A 20,955-nucleotide genomic window follows, 5' to 3' on the forward strand; every position below is an offset into this window, starting at 1 on the left:
TTTCGGATGGAGACGTGGTCAATTTAGACTAGATATAAGGAAGAATATTGTTACAATGAGGGTTCTGAAACACTGGCACAAGATGCCCAGAGAGGTGGTATATACCCCATCCAGGAAAATACTCAAGGCCAGGTTGGATGGGGCTGAACAAACTGATTTAAGTGAAGATGGCCCTGCTCATTGCTGGGAGTTGGTCTGAATGGCCTTTAAAGGTCCTTTCCAACACAAGTTACTCTGTGATACTATGAAAATGCAATTTTATAGCTAAAGCTATACATGAAATAAAGACTCAAACAGAGAGGTCAAAGCTGTTCATAAAAGACATTCACAGTGAGCAGGAGCATTTGTGAGGAAATATAAATTCCAATCATGAAAAGCAATACAATTCACAATATTCTAACAAGTATAATGATATTATTAATTAGTTTTTAGCACAGAGCAGAAGGCTTTTGTGAAGCTGGAAGTGGCAGCATCTTCTCATTCTACTAATCAATATATACACAAGGTAGTTCTAGGACTCTTCTTCTCCTTGGTACACTGGATGTCCAGTCAGAGCAGTCAGTCTCCTTCACTCTATTCCCGAGGCCCATAATCCCTACTACCCACTCCTCAGTGCTCCTTGAGGCAGACAGACAGACAGACAGACAGACAGACATCCTTCCTCCATCTCTCTATGTTCCCACAGCCAGAGAGCAGAGGCAATACACACACAGGCCACAGCAGACAAAGGGCTGGGAGCAGAGGCACAGTGGAGTTGGACAACACACAGCAGGCCCAGCTAAAAGCACCAGATGGGACCTTGGGCAGCATCACAACAGCAGCAGCACCTTTGGTTTTGATGCATTCAGAGTTAGGATACAGGTGTGATGTGGGTACATTGCTAGACATCAGCTTCAAATTCCAACCCCCTGAGAGTGTAGCATGGAGAAAGGATCCATCTCCATTCAAGTCTTAAGTCAGAGGCTATGCTGCCTTCCCTGCAGCTCACAATGACTATTCATAACCAAAGAAATCAGGTCTCTCTACAGGTTACGTCCACAGAAATCAGGTCTCTGCCTAAAACCAGCAGGGCAATCATTGCAGAACTGCACCACAACAGCCCCCTGCCAGTCTAACAGGCTGCCAACATGCAAAAAACAGTCCATCAAACAAATGTACATCAAGTGTCTAAATTTCCATATTCAGTCTGATCCATTTGATCACTTTCTAAATCATTTTCTTCTCCGGGAATATATTTCAAAAACTCTCAGTGTATCTTAACATTTGTGAATCTTTCTTTATATCAAACTACATCGAGTTTACAAAACAAATAGTGGTTTCTTTTTAGGTAAGATCCTAGATTACTTGGTAGGAATGGAAGCCACCAGCTGAAAGAGCTGAAAAATCTCATGAAGTTTTCTTATATTAATATTGGTTCTTAAAATATTAATATTGGTTCTTAAGATTCTGAAAGTAAAATTAACTCAATTTCTTAAAAAAAAAAAAAGAAAAAAACAACTCACCACACACCTCAAAGTAAAAAGCTGATTCACACATCCTGATGGCAAGTCATATCTTATAAGTCAAAAGTGAAAGAACATTTGTCCCTATTCTGTACCGTGAGAGTTTCTAAACTTCCAAATACAGCACAGAAAGGCTGACAGCCAGGATGGTCTGACCTCTCTCAGTTTCAAATATTTAAGAAGTACACCAAAGGAAGAAGCTTTTCAGGCAAATACTTTTTTTTATTATTTTTAGTAAGCCTTGCTCTGCTGGAAATCAGAAGGACAGAGTCACCAAGCTCAATCTCTTTATAATTGATGACAGGTCATCAATCTTTTTAGCATTCTTCCTCCCTACATAACAAGTCCATTTTAGGGACCAAAACCACCCATGACAGGAGAAGAACATGGAAAAATTCTGTTCAGGACATTTATGCTTGTGATTTGCCCTTTTTAGTTCTCCTGCAATTCTAACGTAAGTTTGAAATCATGCTTTTGATTTTCACAGTATCTGTCTTCAAATACGGACAACAACTTCTTAATGCCTTGACTGAGCTCAGGTAGGGCTATGTGACAAACTGACTCTGAAATTAATCCAATTAGACTAAGAGAATGAGATGTCTTCAAGGGAAAATGCAGGTCTGGTATGCCATACAGGCATTTGCAGACATTATATAATGCATGAAGTATTTCTCAGATGTAACTGGGAAACCAAACTGATAGTTTCTCAGCAATAACACAAACAAACAAACAAAACCTGGCACAGCACTAAGGCTGTATTCTTCCCACCAATGCAGATCTCCCAGAGATCTTGCAACAACATCATAAAAGGAGAAAATGAGGATTAATTTATCATCTTTTTGGTTTGGAATATCCTGTGCCAAGTGAGAAAGGTGAGACAGAAGTGAAATTCTTAAGATTTGGTAAAAGATGGTGCAAAAGACCTAAGGCTGAGACTGGTTCTTTTGGTAGAGCATTCTAAATATCTAGCTTAAAAGACAGACTTCAAGGAAAATAAAACAGATATATCTACTCATTTCAGCCTTTATCTGAACTCAATCCATACTCAGGGTACATCTCACACAGATTGTCATTCACTATGCTTTTGTTCCATGCTGCAGAAATATGACAGCATCAGGTCACTGCAGATTCTCCAAAAGAATTACATGGACAGGTATGAGAATACAAGAACTCAAGATGCTGAAACACAATCAAGGGAGAGCAAACAGCATCAAGTGTGAGAACATGGTGGCCCTAATCTGTCTGATCAGGCCACTGGCAAGAACAGCACAGAAGGCTGCTCTACATGGAGGATGATATTGCCACATCACTCTGAAATTAGGTAGGAATTGCGGAAATCCTGGATTTAAAGCTACTTCCTGGCAGGAAGTCAGGCAGACTAAGAAGCTGAGTGTTAACCACACAGAAGAGCCTGCTACTCTCACCAAGAGAGGCAGGAAGACTCCTGACATGCCAAACCTTGGGACAGCTGGCGAGATACAGCAGCTTCCCAGAGGACAGGCCAGCTGTGGGCTGGTGTTCATGGGTCTCGCTGGCTCCCTCAGTTGCAGCAGATATGGAAACAGTTTCTTTCTCACCCTGACTAGCAGGTTTAGCAGACTCATGCAACTGAAAGCCCTCAAGTTGTCTTCCAGCCATGATCTTGAGTCATATCAGAAGTGGTGCAGTAAGTGCACTGCTTATCAAATCAGGCTTTCAAACACCTGGCTTTTCAAAGAAAAATAGTGAGAACTCACAGTGTTAGGCTGTATATGAGAAGTGATGAAAAACAACGCAAGTTACATGACTTACAGGTGATGTCTTAAAACAAAGAAGTAATATTTTAAAACAAAGAACCACAAACGAAAACAGGCTATTAATCCAAGCAAGAAGCATCCCAAATGCAATTAATTCAGTAAAACACTTGTAATTTGTCAAGTGACACCTTTCGGCTCACATAAAAGGAATCCTATCATTTAAATTGAAGATGAGAAGTGTTCTTGGAAGAATGACAGTGTGATAAAGAAATGTAAGTTAAAAGCATTCAAACAAGAACACTTTACCAAGCCTGCAAAGATTAAATACATTTTTAAGTGCAAGATGCATTTGTGAAATAAAGATCAACTTACTTAGAGATTATCTCTAGGGAAGCTACAAAAATGCAAACCACAGAGACACACACAAGCAAATTTCTTGGCGTAAGATATTGTTATCCCTATTGCAGAGATGTTTTTCATGGAATTTCAGAAGTTCTATTAAGCTTCACCACATAATTTTATGATTTTTCTTAAGAGTATATAGTTCCTCTATAAACTGACAGAAAAAGAGCTGTCAACAAAATGTTTAAAGAATACATTTTGCTTGGTAGAGGTTCTCCAAGCCTTTACTGTAGGCAAAGCATCTCACAAGAAACATCTACAGGCAGAGCTCCCTGGGGAAGAGAGAGAGGAAGGGAAAGGACTGCCAGGAAAAGGTCTCACAGGACTCTGGCAGCACCTTCTCTTTTCACAGGGTGCTCCACAGCTGCCTGCAGTACATCCCCAGCCAGTGAACCACATCGCTTCGCTCAGAAACCGCTGCTTCGCCAGAGCCTCCGGCTGCACTTCAGAACTATTCATTTCAGGAGCCCTGACATCAGCTTTTCCAAAGACTTCTGCACTGAGCTGGAGAGCTGAGCAGTAAAGACAATATTCCTAATTAAAGAAACATCCACTTAAATGAAAACATGCTGCATGAAAAGCATGACAACATTTCAATTCAGAATTAAAAATAAAAATACCATCGAGAGAAAACATTAATTGATTCAAAAAGTCTGCTGGGATGGTGGCTGCTATGAAGGAGATCTGAACAGAGACCCTGAAGGAAAGCAGTAAAATTTGTAAGCCATCAGAGCAAACCAGGTCCAGCTCTTGTTCTCCACTTTGATTGACAGTAAGGGTTATTCTGTCTTCTCCCTTCTTTTCTTAAGCATGAAGTAAGGCATTATTTAATTCAATGAGCAAGTACTCAGAGATACTAATTGGGTTCACTTTAAAAATAAAATCCATATGTGCAGAAACATGAATTCTGTAGGATTTAAAAGACTATTTATGACACAGGAGAAAAGAAAACACGTTTAAGGATTAACAGCAGAGACAAAAAATGAAAATCATCTGCAGTTTAGTATCTATTTGTAGAACAGAATTAATGTTTTTGCTTTTTCTTTTTAAGTAAGATAGATTTTTTGTATTGGTAAACAGTGTCCTGTGAATAGTCTTTGTTGTTCTAGAACTTATACTTCTCCTTTTAAGTGTTAAAAAGCAAGATTAGCTGCTTTCTATATCCATAACCTACTCCACCCTCTCTTCTATACTATCTTCTCCCTACTTTTGCAAGGCAAAAAGGAATGAAAGAAGGCTGAGGGAAACATGAAAGGAAAGTTGTTAAAATATAACTATTCTTCTGGTTTAAACCTGAACTCCTTCTGAAGGACTGTAGCAAAGACTTCGAGACAGAAATACGACTTTCACTATAGCAATAAGCTCTCTTTGACCATGTTTTCTAAGATACAACAACCCAAACACAAGCGCCAGGATGCACAACAGCAATTCTAACTTGCCTTTAGCAATCTGATACTGTTCTGATGAAAACTACCTCCAAGATTCCCCTCACAAAAGCTGACACTGTGCTCAGCCCAAGGTATTAAATGGTTTCAGGGTAACCTTACACTAGGAGTAGCCTGATGACATTATCTTAGCTCAACATTTTGGGAAGCGTGTTTTCATTAAAGAGAAGGCAAAATTCCTAATGAGCAAATATCTGAAGCTACAGAACACATACCTGAGCACTCCTCCCACATCCTTGCTTCAAGAGCTTTTGGAAGAAGAAGTACATGCAGAGCTCAAACTACAAAACATATAAAGGTTACTTGTGCAAAATGCACACAGAATAAACTTCTCAAAAGGCAATCTGGGGAAACCTCTCAGCTTCTTAGGGCTCATCTCTATGGTCATGCTATAATTATTTGTGCTAAACTGTAAACTTAAATTAATATAGTGTACATAAATCTGTAAAACTCCCTAAATTAACATTCTCGTTCTAGTACAGATTTTTTTCCTTCCCTATTTAGTGGAATAGTATAATTCACTTTAGAAAGGTTTACTCTGAATTAAAAAGTCAACCCCTTTATAATCAGAACAGTTTACTGGCATGATTAGTAAAACCTTTCTAAATAGCCAAACTTTTACAAAAACAACTACAGCTGATAGGCCATTCCAGTGGGACATTTGGTGTGTTTTGTTATGTACCCAACTCTCAATGATACTGCAAGAAACAATCCAATATAGGGGGGACCTGCCCAAAGGGAAGGTCCTGCACCTCTCCTGCCTCAGACCTCTTCGTTGCCTACTCTGGGTTGAGCACAGTATTCTGCAACTGAGAAGGGAGTTGGACAAAAACATTCCCTCAGAAAAGCCATGAGGTTTGGGTCAGTGGGACAGAGCAGGTGGAGGACAGGGGAGATGGGCAGTGAGGAAGCAGGAGCAGGGAACAGGAGTTTCTCCCAGGAGTGGTCAGTGGTTGGATCAGATTACAGTGCATTGTGAAACTGCTCCACAAAGGCCATGTGCACACACTGATGAACACCTCAGAGCTGCCACCCAGACATGCCCAACGGCTATGCCAAATTCACACCACGGGAAAAATGGCTTTCTCAAATGCCCTCCTCCTAAAATGAAGTATAAAAGTCACCAATAATTTTACAATTCCTGATGCTGATGAAGAAAGAGATAGCAACAGGGCTTAATAGCACGTTTAAAACTACTAATGTTTAGGCATTTCCATGAATGAAACCACCACCAAGGCAAGCCCCTCCAAAAGGAAGAGAAAAATTAGAACTGAACAGGTTGCTAACAACCACTTTTAATCCCTATCAAATAATGAAAAATGCTGACTATTCTCATCACATCAGAAAATATATTTAGTTGCACTATTAAAATATGGATATAGTCCAATACAAAAGGAAATACAGCTAGCTTTCACAATATCAAAGGTTCAATTTCTACCATACCACAAAAGCCTAGAGAGTAAAGAATCATACCCTACTTAATGGTTCTAAATAAAGATCATTAAATAAAATTCTCTCTTATCCCTACTCAGAAAAATAACACTCAGCTAAAAGAACGATTTTTAAATTAACACAGAAGTATTTTTAAGAATCAATTAGAATGTGTTGACTTGCAGAAAGAAAGCAATCAAACATAAATCATCATGAAAAGGTTAACAGATCATAAAATCAACACATTCTAAAAGGTAACATATGATACACTCTTATGACTTGTTGCACAGTTATTTCTGAGTGCTCCATGTTGCTGAACACATGCCAGTGCAGGGCCTGATTCCACCAAGATTTACGCTCACACTGAGCTGTGAATAGTCCTATTACAATCAACAGGATTACTCACAGAAAATCTCCTTATCGTGCATAAAATTATCCATGTGTGAAAATCTTTGTCACCTTTCTTATCCTGAAATCTGTATTCCATCATCACCAGCAGAGCCGTAATTTAATATCAAATGTGCATATGGAAAAGCTTGTGATGCTGTATTTAAAAAGCCACAGTTCCATGTCAAAATCCACAGGGGTGTCACCAGTGTCACAAACATACTTTATATAGTCCAAAAATCACAGGCAATGCTACTTTTTGTTTGGAAAAGAAAAAGTCACTGGTTTTGTGGCACTAAATTATAAACTACTAGATAACAGTTATTTTTGAGAATTTATCTGAGAATTTCTCGCACTGGGTAGTTACCTCAAAAGAACAGTGCAGGGTTTCTGTCTTTGCACCATGAAACTTGGAGACTCAAAAGTGCTCACTCTGGGGACTTCTGATGACATTTATATTGAGGAAAACAAACACTAGACACAACTAAGGCTACCTAGCATCTTCTAAGTAGCCTTTTATAACCTCAGTCCAACTGGTGAAAATTTTGTGAAATTTCATCTATCTATGCCCCAAGCTGAAACTTTATAAGAATATTTCAGAGAGTGTGTCAAATGGTTTTTTGTTTGATTTTGACAACAGTGCAGTTTTATCATAAAGCTGAGCCAATCTAACAGCTAAGGTCATTGAAAGGGGCAAGATCTCCTCCTAACTCTGAGAGTCCACCCTATCATTGGTGCCTACTCTAATGCACAGATTTTTAAAAATGTGATTTTTTTTTTACAAGCCCTTAAACTCCTTGGGCCTCACAACTTCTTTACTATCTGCAAGTATCTGTGAAGCATCTCTAGTCATCACAAGCACTATGCTTGTGCTGCTTTACAGAAGATGACCATCTGCTGTTGCTCTCAAATTGGCCCAAGCACCAAAGGTCTGTATATGTGTGTGCATTTGTTCCTTCCTCTTGGTGGATGAAGAATTGGCTGGATGGTTGCACTCAGAGAGTTGTGGTCACTGGCTCAATGTCCAGTGGGAGACCAGTGACAAGTGGGATTCCTCAGGGCTTGGTACTGGGACTGGTGCTGTTTGACATCTGTGTCAGGGACATGGACAGTGGGATTGAGGGCACCCCCAGCAAGTTCCCAAAGTGGTGGATGCCCTGGAGGGAAGGGATGCCATCCAGAGGGATCCTGACAGGCTGGAGAGATGGGCCTGTGTGAACTTCATGGAGTTCAACAAGGCTGAGTGTATAATCCTGCAAGTGAGATAGGACAATCCCAAGCACAAATACTGGTACTGTACTTTTTTAAAATATAAATATCATAAATATATGTACATGTGCGTGTGTGTGTATATATATAGACATACATATGTGGTTTTCTACAGCACACTGAATGGAATGCTCCATAAAAATATGTGAAACTAGTCAGACAGATTATAATATCCTTTCTCTGTTTGTTACAAGTGCCAAAACATGCGTGAGTCACAGAGCACATGAAAAGAAAGCTGTGACCATTTAGGTAGTTGAACCCTACCTTGTAAAATAGGATCAAGCCCTTTCTACAAATTTTTTTTCAAATAGGTGATCAATAATTATATTTGGCACATTTTCTGGCTGCTTATTCTGACACATTTAGGTCAGATTTACCCAAAATGCTGAGTACTCAGAGCTGCAATTACGTCACTTACAGCACTACTTTAAAAATACAAAGATGAATGCAATGCTGCTATTTTAATTTTAAAAAAAGCTCTTAAAGAGCTCAATGGACATCCACACCAAACACAAATTTTCGCCTTGCTCACAGGCACCAATTCTCCAGCCATAAAATAAGAAATATCCATTTCCTCTCCCTGAGGCACAGTAAAATACTTCTAACAGCAAGCAATACTCAGTATAGGTCACAAGGGTGAACTAATCAGTTTGTGGTGCTCTCATTCCTGCAGCCTGAGGGGAGAAGGCAGCACACCTCGGATGGGAAGGTAAACCTGCACCAGTGACTGAGAAACTGCTGAGAGAAGGTGGAAAAGAGGGATCTGGCCTTCCCAGGACCTAACCACTGACCAGAAAGCCCAACCAGCAGTAGGTTTCCAACTAACATGGTGCAGCCGCTTTGGTGCAGAATCATTAGAGGAATGGGGCACACCAGTGTGGCACTGCCATCAAGGTAAGCATGACAGTAAGACTTTGAAAAGAGAAACATTGTTTACCACCATGATGCAACAGAACTATGAGAGATTTGGCTTCTTTTTGTAGCTCTGCCACTGCTTTTGGGGCAAATCTGTTACCTTTGCAAATCATTCCCCCTCCCATCTTTTCATTTCCTGTCTCTAAATCAGGTGCAATGATCCACCTAGGATTTAGGTGTGAAGTGAGCAGCAGACATCATCTCTGAGGGCCTCACAAGCCTACTGATAACTATTACAGAAATTTCACAAAGTAATATATTCATTCTGCCTTCAGAGCAGGATTAAGCAGAGCACAATAAGAGAACAGACGTTATGCAACAAGAAGAAAGCAAAGTACAGAGCAGATGCTTATCCAACTCAGGGACATTCAAAAAGGTAGGGGCTTTGGGGTTCATGTATCATGAAATAATATGGCATAATATTAAGATGCAATATATTAATAATATAAGGAGGATGGTAAAATTAAGTGGCACAGGTAAAGCTCAGTGCTGCAATTTTAAGGCTTGCCTACTTGATTTACACCTAAAATTGCTCTTTTAAAACCATGCTTTTCTTGTAGTATCTTTACTTCAGCTTCATTGTTTTCTAAAAGGCCATCTACATGTACTAAAGAAAAACAGTAATTACAGAAGAATTCAAGACAATTACTTAATACATCCACACAGATTAAATAACACTGGACAATAAGCTAGAGCCAAGAAAGTTTTGCTCAAAAACTGGAAGTTAGCTGCAAAAGCCATCTTAGAGATTCTGGAAGACATTCCTCATTTACCTACATGACAGCACAAGGAAAACTTACAGGAAAAAAAACAACACTATTCTAAACCATAGGTGAGAAGGCCATGAATATCAACAATACAGATCTTATAGAGCACAGGTGATATCTCTAGATCTTACTTCAGCACTTGACGTTATTTCAACATGGGCTCTCAGGTTGTGAAAGCAATGCAAGTATTTTAGAATACAGGAACCATTCTCCTAAGTTCCAATTTCAACTTTAGCACATCACCACGCACAGAGCAGGCATTTTTTCCCTAACTTCATTTCAGCAAACCTATTCAGTGCAAGATTACATTCTGCGTAACATCTCAAAACAAATTCTACAAAATGTGCTTGGCTCTCCCTAGATCAACTTTCCACCAGGCAAGGAACATTTTCTCATCTCATTCTTCTGCAGAGGAAGCATTGTCATACCTCAGTGTAACTTCATTTTAAATGGATATTTACTTCATTTCAGCTGTGTTTCAAACACACCATCTATCTACACATGGAACAGAAACTCAAATAATCTAGCTAATCCAAAACATGATAGAATGAATACCTCTTTAGCAAAAGATTCATTCCAGACAGACCAAGCAAATCCTATGCTTTCTGTACTGCTTTTCAAATACCACAGTGTTACCTTCAGGGGCCAAAAATCCGGGCCAGGAGACCTGAAAGAGCCTAAAGCTCAAAGACATAGATCTCTATTCACTGCTCCACTCTTCAAACCTTGCAGGTCTATCCTACCTATATTTAAAAAAAGGCCTTTTAGCAACACACATGTAATATAGTCAATGGAAAAAATAAGCCCATATAATCTCATCAGGTAAGAAAAAGAATCACAGAATATTCATGACATTTCCAAAAAGCATTTGGACCCTTCAGAGATAGCAGCTGTGGAATATAAAACCAGTGCAGTGACAATGATTTAGGTATCACTAGAAGCAGCATCTTGACCTGTATACCCTGGTGGTAGCCCTTTCTTGCCTTTAAAGCATGATAAAAATCAAGGAGCTGAGGATGTTGTGATGCTACATTAGGGAGAATACTCATCAACACTGAGCCAGAAAAAGAAAATCTATCACTCTTCTTCAAATATTCAAGCAGTTACAAATTGGGCACCAAGGAGCAATTTTCATCAGTGGAATCAGGGACTGCTGTGGCCTAAACAGCACTGTTACAGCACCAGAACAGTATCAAGCACCTTCATCAGAAATAAACAGAAGATTCAGGCACATAAAACTGACATGTGTTAGTATTTAAAGATAGTATGAAATCAGCCAGAGGAGGAAGGAGAAGAAATAAACTCTAAAATCATGGAACTGAGCAACCAGGTCACTTTCTCAAAACCCCTCTTGGAACACAAGCATGTTACAGCCCATGTACGTTTGCCAAGACAACAAGAAGGTTTTTTTAAGAGTATACTCATCTCCAGTTAGGATTTTTTTTTCCACACTGTTGCAACAAATCCACCACCTCCCTACTGCTAACCAACATTTGTGGTCAGATTAAATCAACTAAGAACTATTCCTATCCCACTTATATAAAATTCCAGAATTGTAAATCAGCCTCTTTTAATTCATTTTTAATCTCAATGACCCTCACTTAAAAAAAAAAAAAAAAAAAAAAAAAAAAAAAAAAAAATCAAGTACTAAATCCAGTGTGTTTCTGCAGTGCATCCTCTTCAAAAGACTATCCATAACCTCAGCAAGAACTTCCAGGTAACTCTTCAAAAATGGTATGAACAAGGAATCCCACTGACTTCTACCACATACCCCAAGGTGATTTTTCCTCATTACAGTTTTAAATTTCTCAAACAATTTTCAGGCACTTAAGCCCATTTTCAGATTGAGACAAGCCAAAACATGAGATGTCTAGAAACTATTTTCTAAGAGCAATAATAACACAGATATCCTGGCCCATTAACGAACACTGAAAAGAATCCAAAAAATAAAACACAGACTTCTCAGGATTGTGCCCTCTTGAATAAAAAGGTTGTGGAAATTGGATTCTACCTCAATGACTTTTGTGCCCTGCAGCTAATTCTCACTAATTAACTCCTAAAATACACTAAAACAAGAATTCAGAATGATTAAAAGATATGATACATGTTTATAACAACACCTATAATTACTAGGAATAAAAATCTTGGAGGTTCTTGATGCCATTAACTCACAGACCAATAATTAAGGGCTACCATTCCAAACAGGTCTGAAATTTTTGAGAACCTGTAGTCAAATAACTTCATGATGAAGCCAAGTCTTAGTAAAATACATTCAATATAATCCGTATTATTGAGTAAGCAGGAAACCAATCTGTAAAGCTAGAAAATATTCTGACAGGATTTGGAAGAAAGAAAAATTCAGCATATTCTGCCTTTATGGACTGCTTTCCAGGTACTGGCTCCTCATCCATCCACGTTAAGTCTCACACTGCACTGCAGCTGCACTCACCCAGGTTCCCTCAATGCAAAGGTGTGTCCCATAGGTAACAGGGCAACAATTTGTTACAGAATCCTGGAATGGTTTGGTTCAGTGGGAACCTTAAAGATCACCTAGCTCCAAACCCTCTGCCAGGGCAGGGACACCTTCAACTAGAGCAGTTGCTCAGGGCCCATCCAGCCTGGCCTTAAATAATGACAGGGATGGGGTATCCACAGCTTCTCCGGGCAACCTCTTCCAGTGTCTCACCACTCTCACAGTCAAAATTTCTTCCTAATAGCTACTCTAAATCTACCCTGTTTCAGTTCATTACCCCTTGTCCTAACACTACCTATCCAAGTACCCAAGATAGAAGCACCAGAGCCAAGACTTCTCTGCTGAACTTGTGTCCAACAAAATGTGGGAAATTCAGAGTTGCCCAATGCTACAGCAAATTTTAGGCACATAAGATGGAACTACAACAGATTCCATTTTTTCTGCATGTGCAGCCACACTGTCATCACCACCACAACTGCAGAAAGTCCCCTGCCTGTCCTGTGACCTACAACGAATCCAGGGGTGACACAAAGGCACCCCAGACAGTAAAATGCGAGATCATGCAAAGAATTGACAGATGAAGTTTTCTGTCAGTTTGTCCTTTTACATCGCTGTTCCTTGGAAAGTGACAGTAAACTCACACTTAAAGCTGCACTACATTTGATCCAATATAGTGTATGTAACACTGATTCCTAGCAGGCACCAGCTCAACATGCCTGGGTTGCATGATCTACTTTTAACTGTCAGATTCAGACAACAAGCCCACTGGTTTTGTCTACAAACTGCCACCTACTTCACATCTTCCAGCAAAATACTGTGACAACTGGATGATCATCCTCTGTGTGCTCCTCTTCTATAAACTCTATTTTAATTCCCCTCTCAGTAACTTAATTTTATCATTGGTGATCATAAAAAAAACACATTTCAAATACATAAAAATTCTTTTCTACAAGTCATTTAAAAAGACAACTTCATAATCTCTACCAGGAAAAAACAACACTAAAGTCAAGTAGCTTTTCCTTACTTCATTATACCCATAACAATACAACAAGCTTTCCTGCTCCACAGAACACAATCACATAACTTTGACATCTTTTTGCTGACTCACAAAACTTCATCACAAAATACAACTGTCAGATTCACCAGTGACAGAGGAAGCTCCTGAGAACCACAGCCTAATAAAGCTTTCTTCCTTGAAGGATGACAGCAGTCTTTCCCATATGAAAGATTCATTTTTATTTGATATTGTTAAAGCAATATTCACTCAGGGCACCTTCACACTAGACTTTATTTTTAAGAAAACCAGTTATAACGTCAAAACAGGAGTTGAAAAACCAGTATTTCATAGGCATATCTGGAAAATCTGCAAGTGATTTTGGTAAAATAATTGCATCCCATGTTGGTACCCTGAGGACTGACCACCTCCTTCTGCAGCTGATATACAGTGGCCAATACAAAAATTTTCTTCAAAGTAAGCAGTGCAAGATCACTCTAGCAAAAAGGGAGTTAGTTGAGTTTACCAATCTATTGTGAAGAACTTCTTTGTTAAAAGAAAGTTTACAGACACAAAAAATAACATATCTTAAATTTATGTATATAGTTACTGTTGCATCAAGAACTGCTCAGTGCTATAAATGACCCAACTTAAAAGCCTGGCAATTGTCATCCATCTCACATGTATTTTGTTGGATAAGAGACTGACATGTAACAGTGACCTATGTTAGAAACCACTGTGTGTATGTGGTCAAAACCAGGGGAGAATCATGTCTCAGGAGATGATAATTTCCTTCAGAGTACTCCTATTTGAGACACTCTGAAATCATCCACTGAATCTGGAAATTCTGACTGTTATAATGCCTACAGACTAAAAAAATCATCCATGCATCCTGTGAAATGTATTTATTTCTTGGCTTACATACTCACTTTGCTCCCTCTTCCCTGCCTTTACAAAACTGAAGAATGTCTGCAGTGCAATTGTAAAGATCACTTGTTGAAAGCAAGCCTGGAGAGTTTTCAGTACCCACGGACACCTGCAGAAACCCAGTGTATTTAGAAACTGCCTCCTTGCTTTGCCCCTTCCCAGTGACATCCCAGGCACTAAAACACACTGCTTATTGTTTGGCAAAATAAACTTCACTTTATGATGAACATTTCTCATTCTCCAGGACTAGAGCTCTAGGCCAGACAGCATCATAAATACATGCTACTAGAGTCTTGTATATACATCTGCATGCACACACACTTTTTAGAAGCATTATCACCATTTCCTTGATTCAAATACAATCCTAACAACAGAAAAAGAAAAATCTGACAAATTTTCAGGGCAATCACATAGCAGTTAAAATTCAGAGAATGCAAAAAGTTGGGTTTTCCCTTTTCTTAAATACTGCTAGTGATCATATGACTATGACACATCTGCACAGCATCAGTATTTCTCACTTCACCTCTTGCATTAAGGTAACACGACCTGGTCATGATGTTACAGGCATTGTAAACCTCTCTAATGAAGTCTTTTATATCCATGGTGGGGTGCATAAGTAGCAAAAGTTAACAGAGACTTTATGGGAAATTATTACAAAAACATTTAAGACAGTTGTACAAGCTTTTATGAATAGGCATCTTTTAACCTTGCAGATGCAGCTGCCATTTGAAACTATTTTACAGCAGAAGGCTCTATCAGTCACATAGCTGAGCTCACACAGATATCACAACAGCCTTACACATGAGTAATATCACATGTTATATCAAGAAATTGGTTTATGGACATTTTACAGGCACCTTGATTTTTGATTTTGGTTTTTATGTTGGATTTTTTGGGTTTTTTCCAGTGCAAGAGATCTAGACAGTTTATATTTGATAGGCTGTTCATAAATTATAGTCTACTGCTGTTTGCAGGTTGGAACTTCTTCCCACACAGATTTCATTTTATCATCAGACTGTTTAATTCTGCGCTTATAAAAATGTCATCCTAGTCATAAGGGAAGAATTAGACAGCACTGTCTTAAGATTTTCTGCACATACAGTGACAAGATGCAGATAGTGTGATACTAATATGCCAGTAGAGTGTATCAGTTCCAGGATCAGGCCAATACACATGCTGTTATTGAGCTATGGCTTGCTGTTTTCAAAAGTGCAATGAAATAATAAAATAATATAACCTAGTAATACATTAACTACATTACAGTATTCACAGTGTATCACCCTTGATATCATAGCCTGGAATATACTAACACACTGATAATATCCTAAGAGTACATTAAAAAATGTTTTGGAGCAAAAGCAGTACCAGCTTCCATATCATCCTCCAGATTAACATTCTGATAGTGTGAAAGAAGTTGTGAGGAGATTCTAACCCTTCTGCATGTTGTGGATTACAGTCTTTCTAAAAGACAGTGAATTTCCCCTTGGGACACACTTACAATCAAGTTTTGTGAGAACATATTATAAGTTTTTTTGAAGTATTTTATCCAATATGATGAATGACATACAAAAAATATCTCTATATGGAGTCAGGGGAAGATAATTTAATCACATATAATATTTGAATACTCACATATGTTATTGTATTTTAATTTGTACAATAAATTGTAAGTTAAATAGTTTAAAATTTTATCACTTGTGTAGTTTATGGAATTACTGCTGATGTATAAAACATTCTGTTCTATGTAGATTAAAAAATGTATATTTAAATTGTATATAGAGTACCAGCTAATGAGCTAAACAGATGGGGCTGTGTATTTAACTTCACTGGAAAGTACTGAAATAAAGTAACTAACACCATTTGTGTAAATGAAAATAAATCTCATGAAAATCTGAATGGATTTTCCTTTGTTAGACAGAAATTTGTACTTGGCATATAACTACATATTATAGCCAATGGCTGTGGTTTGCTGACATGTCTTGTCAATAGCTATGTCTCAGCTGTTAAAAAACAATAAGTTTGTACATCTAACTCAATATTAGCACAAGGGTTTCTGCACAGATACCAATTTACAGAACTGAAAAAAAGAAAAAAAATCATGAATTTCAGCACTTCAAGAAATATCATTTTCCCAAAAGTATTTCTTTCAAAAAAAAACACAAACAAATTAAAGTGGAACTTAATCACAGTGCTGATCCTTTACATAAGCCCTGCAACCTGACAGAAGCAGAGAACCATGTCTGGTTACATCCATGGTGCCTTTGTGGGACCACTTTTGTCTTTAAACACTCAGTTATGCAGATCAGACTGCAACATGAAGGCTTGGATCTATTTCATCATAAATGATGCTGGTCTGAAAGGCAGCTATCATTAAAATGCCAGGCAAAAGCAGAGGAAATACTTACTTTAAATAAAACCTATCTATTTCTCTGTTAGATCCATTTAAGAGCCTTCAAAGTAAAAAATATTTCCACTGGTGCTTACTTTCAATGCTTGTGCCATTCATTTAACATATATGACATGTTAAGTTTGGACAAGAAAGCTGGATGCTTCATTTCATATGTAGGGTAACAGCAGTACCTTCATCTACAAAAGACATTACCAGTGTTACTATTTCTTATTTAACTTCCGCTATTTCACAGAGAAAAATGTATTTTATATTAGAGCCAAAATTAAATCAAACTTAATCCCAAATTATGCTAAACACTTAACGGGGTTTTGATAGATTAAGGCCCACTCCATCAAGCTGCTCCATACAGAGAGGTCTCCATTTGTAAGAGCTCACACAGCAATCCTTGCCGGAGGAAGACACTACAGAGATTCCAGTCACAAAAAAATCACCAGTGTCTTGCAGCAGACACAAAAACCAAACCCACCATGTTTCTCCCCAGATTACTAGAATACAAACACTTCCTCCCCATTAGTACATTTTTAAATGTTTAACCTAAATCCATCTGCTAAAAACTGATACCCCAAGCTCCACTATTTGCAAATCTGTATTACTGAACCTGTGGTGCAAAGAATGTATCGAGAAGTTGAGATAAACTCTTTAATATGAACCATCACCATATTTCTCTACAGTAATATATTATTAGCATTCTGATAGTTCAACTCTAACATTACTGGTACACAGAAATTCTCAGAGGGAAGTACGAACTTCCAACCTCAATGGTTTTACACCAACTGTGTTTAGAACATCTCCACACTCCACAGTGCTTTAAATCCTCATAAAAATAAACTACACACTGAACTCAGAGGGAAAAACACCTTTTGAAAAACTACATAACAATATTCCCAAAGTATATGTTCATTCAGGTGAACAATTGAGACTGCAATATAACTTTTCACATTCTGAATAATTCTTCTCCCTTGTTTTTTTAATCACTGTGGTTGTTCAAGTAGCTACTTACCCACTTAATAGTTTGATTTCATGATCCATTATATTAGGCATTTTTCCATAAACAGGGTATGTTTGCAATACAGCAGACATGAAGCACACATGGACAAGACAGAATAACAGAAGCATACGACTACACACACACGTGTTCTCTCAGGTCAGCCTGAGGAGCAAAGACAGAAGTACACATGCACACAGCAGTCTAAATGCAAGAGTTCATCCTCATCTTTTTCAGCTTTCTTCATTTATATCAGATCACTGACTTAAGTACAGGTATACTTGGGGAAGAGGGGCATGCAGACATCCAGAAAAAAATACAAAGAAAACACTTTTGGAAACTGAACACACACATTCAGTTGTATATTCATGAGGAAAGGCCATGACAACAGTTTTCAGGAAACTGAAACTGAATTTTGTTTTCCTAAATTACTGCAACAAGAGCAGGCTTTGCTGGTCTCTCCTATGGATGTGTGTGTACCCTGTACCAAGAGCCTGCAGATCCCACGAGATCCACAGGAAAGCAGGCCTCACATGCTCCAGAGCTTCCGGTGCAGCCAAAACTCCTGCAGATGACAGCTGTCACTGGACAATGCACAAACCCAAACACTGGAAGTGAACGCTGAAAAACTAACATGGCCTGAAGGTATGCAAACTTTTCACACAGCAGGATAGATTTTAAGTCTCAATCAGACCACTGGTTTATCTGGACTGATTTTGAGAACAGGATAAGAACACCTGCAAAAATTGATGCAGGGCTTCACAAGGTATATTCACCAAACTCATGCAGAACAGCTACAAAATTTATACCACTTACAATAATGAAATCGGATATGGGCACTCCAAAATGTTGAAGCATGATGGGTGGGCCCATATATATACTCCTAGCAAGCTTGTAAAGTACTACTGACATTTGCAATTAAGTACAGAAATAAACAAAGCAACTGAGAAAAATCACAGTCCTCTGTCATTTGTCCCGTCCAGTGGCAAAGATGCTGCTCATCAGGACTAAGACATCTCTCCCATCTACAGCTTCTTGGACCAGAATGTCACGTGTATGCAGACGGAGATAGGTCATGCTCCAAGCAGACTTTCAAAGCAAGACTAAAGTTGGGAGCATTGGATTCCACACATCTAGATTTTTTTAAATCATTCTGCAAAATCTCTCATAGCTGCCCTAAACAGTTTACAAAAACAAAGTGATCAGAGAGAGATGATCTATGTTTGCAACATAAATGTCTTCCCTTTCCATGAGCCAGCTTAATGCAGACGTTGCTGCACTCACCCCAGCTGAGGTTTGGCAGGAATCGGGGGAGGAATGATGTTGATGAGTGAAAATGTTTGAAGCCCAACTAATTTCTCTTCAACTCCTACTGGTCCCCCCTGCTCTCCCAAGCCACTTCCAGCCTGGCACTTGTTAGCAGCTCCCGACGCTGGGGAAAAGAGGTGCCGTGCAAAAGCTTCCTCCGAGCAGCTGAGAGGAGACTCTGAGAAGGTTATGCAGAAATAAAACCAAACGAAATGACTGTTCGCAGGTCGGCACGCTTCACCTATCTTACACCGGGAACAATGGCGAGGCGGGCAGCGGGAGGATACGGCCCGGGAGGACGGGGCCCGCGGGACGCGCTGTCCGTCCGTCCGTCCGTCAGCTCTTTGTCCGTCTGTCAGGCAGCCCCGCTGGCCCCATCCCCGCCGCCCCGGTGCGGCCTGCGCGGCCCCGCGGCTCCCGGCCGGGGAAGCGGACGGAGCGGGAGCAGCGGGCGGAGGGCGCCCGCCGCTCCTTCATCCCCCGGCTCCGCGCCGGCCTCTCCGCGCCGGGGCCAAGCGCGGCCCATGCGGGACGCACCGCGCCGCGGCCCCCCGCTTCCCTTCCTTCCCTCCTTCCCCTCCCTGTCCTCCTCCTCCTCCCGCCCTCCCTCCGCGCACCGAACGGCCCCGACCGGCCCCGGCTCGCTCCCGCCGGCACTTACCGGCCGCAGAGCTGCGAGGAGAAGGCGGCCGGGCCGGGCCGGGCCGGGGCGCGGCGGCGGCGGCTCAGAGCGGCCGTGCCGCGGCCCCGGGCATGGCGGGGGCGGCGGGGCGCGGGCAGGGGGGGCCGGCGGGGCGGCGGCGGCGGCGGGGGGAGCCCGGGGGGGAGCGGCGGCGGTGGCGGCGGCGGCTCCTTCCTGCTGCTCCGCCGAGCGTCCGCGGGCGGTGACAGCGACACCCGGCCAGAGCGCCGCGCGCGCGCTGCACCACGGGAAACGCGCCCGGAGGACCGGCGGGACGGGAGGAGGAGGAGGAGGATGGGGATGACGGCGATGGGGAAGCGAGACGGGAGCCGGGAGCCACGCCGGGGCTGCGGCTGCTGCCGGGGCGGGCGGTGCCGGGTTACGCGCGGGTCAGGAGGCCGCCGCGGCCGTGGGAGTGCTGCCCGCGCCGGCCCCGAGCGGAGGCGGGGCGGGAGCGACCCTTCGGGCATCGGCCCCGGCGGGGGGCGGCCCCCCGTGCCCCTCGGTGTCGGGGCAGCGGCGTAATGCGCAGCGGGGCCTCCCGGATGGGAGAAGGCCGGAGCGGCCGCGGTCGGTGTCAGGGAGAAGGCGTAACGATTAGAGAAGTGTTGCGGTTGGAAGGGACCTCTGGAGATCATCCCGTCCAACCCCCCCCGCCCAGGCAGGGTCAGCTGGAGCAGGTGACACAGGAAAACGCGTCCCTCTTTGAATGTCTCCAAAGAGGGAGATTCCACGACCTCCCTGGGCAGCCTGTTCCAGGGCTCTGCCACCCTCAATGTAAAGAAGTAAAGCCTGATCTGGTTCCCCACTCCTGATGCATCTCTGGGGTGAGGCCCCACTGCAGACTGCCAGTGTCATTACACACGTGGTGTCCCTCGGACTCTCAGTGCCTCCAAATCCATCTGAAAGTCCCAACGTGAGTTTTCTGCACTGTAATCTCCATTATCATGATGTTCGCCATGACCCTGCACAATAAACTATTTGGAGAATCACTAGAGGCCAAATCTTAAAACCCAACGCCTTCCCTGGACTAGCTCTCCACCCAAACTGGCTGCACCTCTGCAGCCTGGGCTGTGGCACGGTGTCACTTGCACCTCTCATCTTCACCTCTTTCAGGGGTTACCAACTTTTCCACGTTTCTCTAAATAAAATCTTTCACCCAGCAACGCACTTAAACACGTGCGTAGCTCAATTGCTCTGTGTCATTTGCGTATAATTAAGCATGTGCTTAAGTGCTCTGCTGGATTGAAGCCAAGATCTGCATAAGCTCTGTTGGGTAAAATTTACCAGCTTCGCTGGGCTTAGCTCTGTGAGTCACTCAA

At 41.2% G+C, this 20,955-nt stretch overlaps 1 protein-coding gene across 6 annotated transcripts in view; it reads right to left on the bottom strand.

Moving 5' to 3' along the window:
- The window catches only part of ZNF148 (zinc finger protein 148), a 43,664-nt gene extending 23,969 nt beyond the window's left edge, over positions 1–19,695 (bottom strand). For 5 of the 6 annotated variants that reach the window (XR_008431855.1, XM_053947842.1, XM_053947841.1 and 2 more), the window contains exon 1: positions 19,613–19,695. The gene's annotated coding sequence lies outside the window, so the exon portion shown is untranslated. Of the gene's footprint in view, positions 1–18,927; positions 19,278–19,612 lie in introns of those variants that run through there. The other variant, XM_053947839.1, reaches the window with a different exon arrangement.
- Between the last annotated feature and the right edge of the window lie 1,260 nt (positions 19,696–20,955).

Source organism: Vidua chalybeata, chromosome 7 (genome assembly GCF_026979565.1).
Source record: "Vidua chalybeata isolate OUT-0048 chromosome 7, bVidCha1 merged haplotype, whole genome shotgun sequence".
In the NCBI taxonomy this organism is placed as follows: Eukaryota; Metazoa; Chordata; class Aves; order Passeriformes; family Viduidae; genus Vidua; species Vidua chalybeata.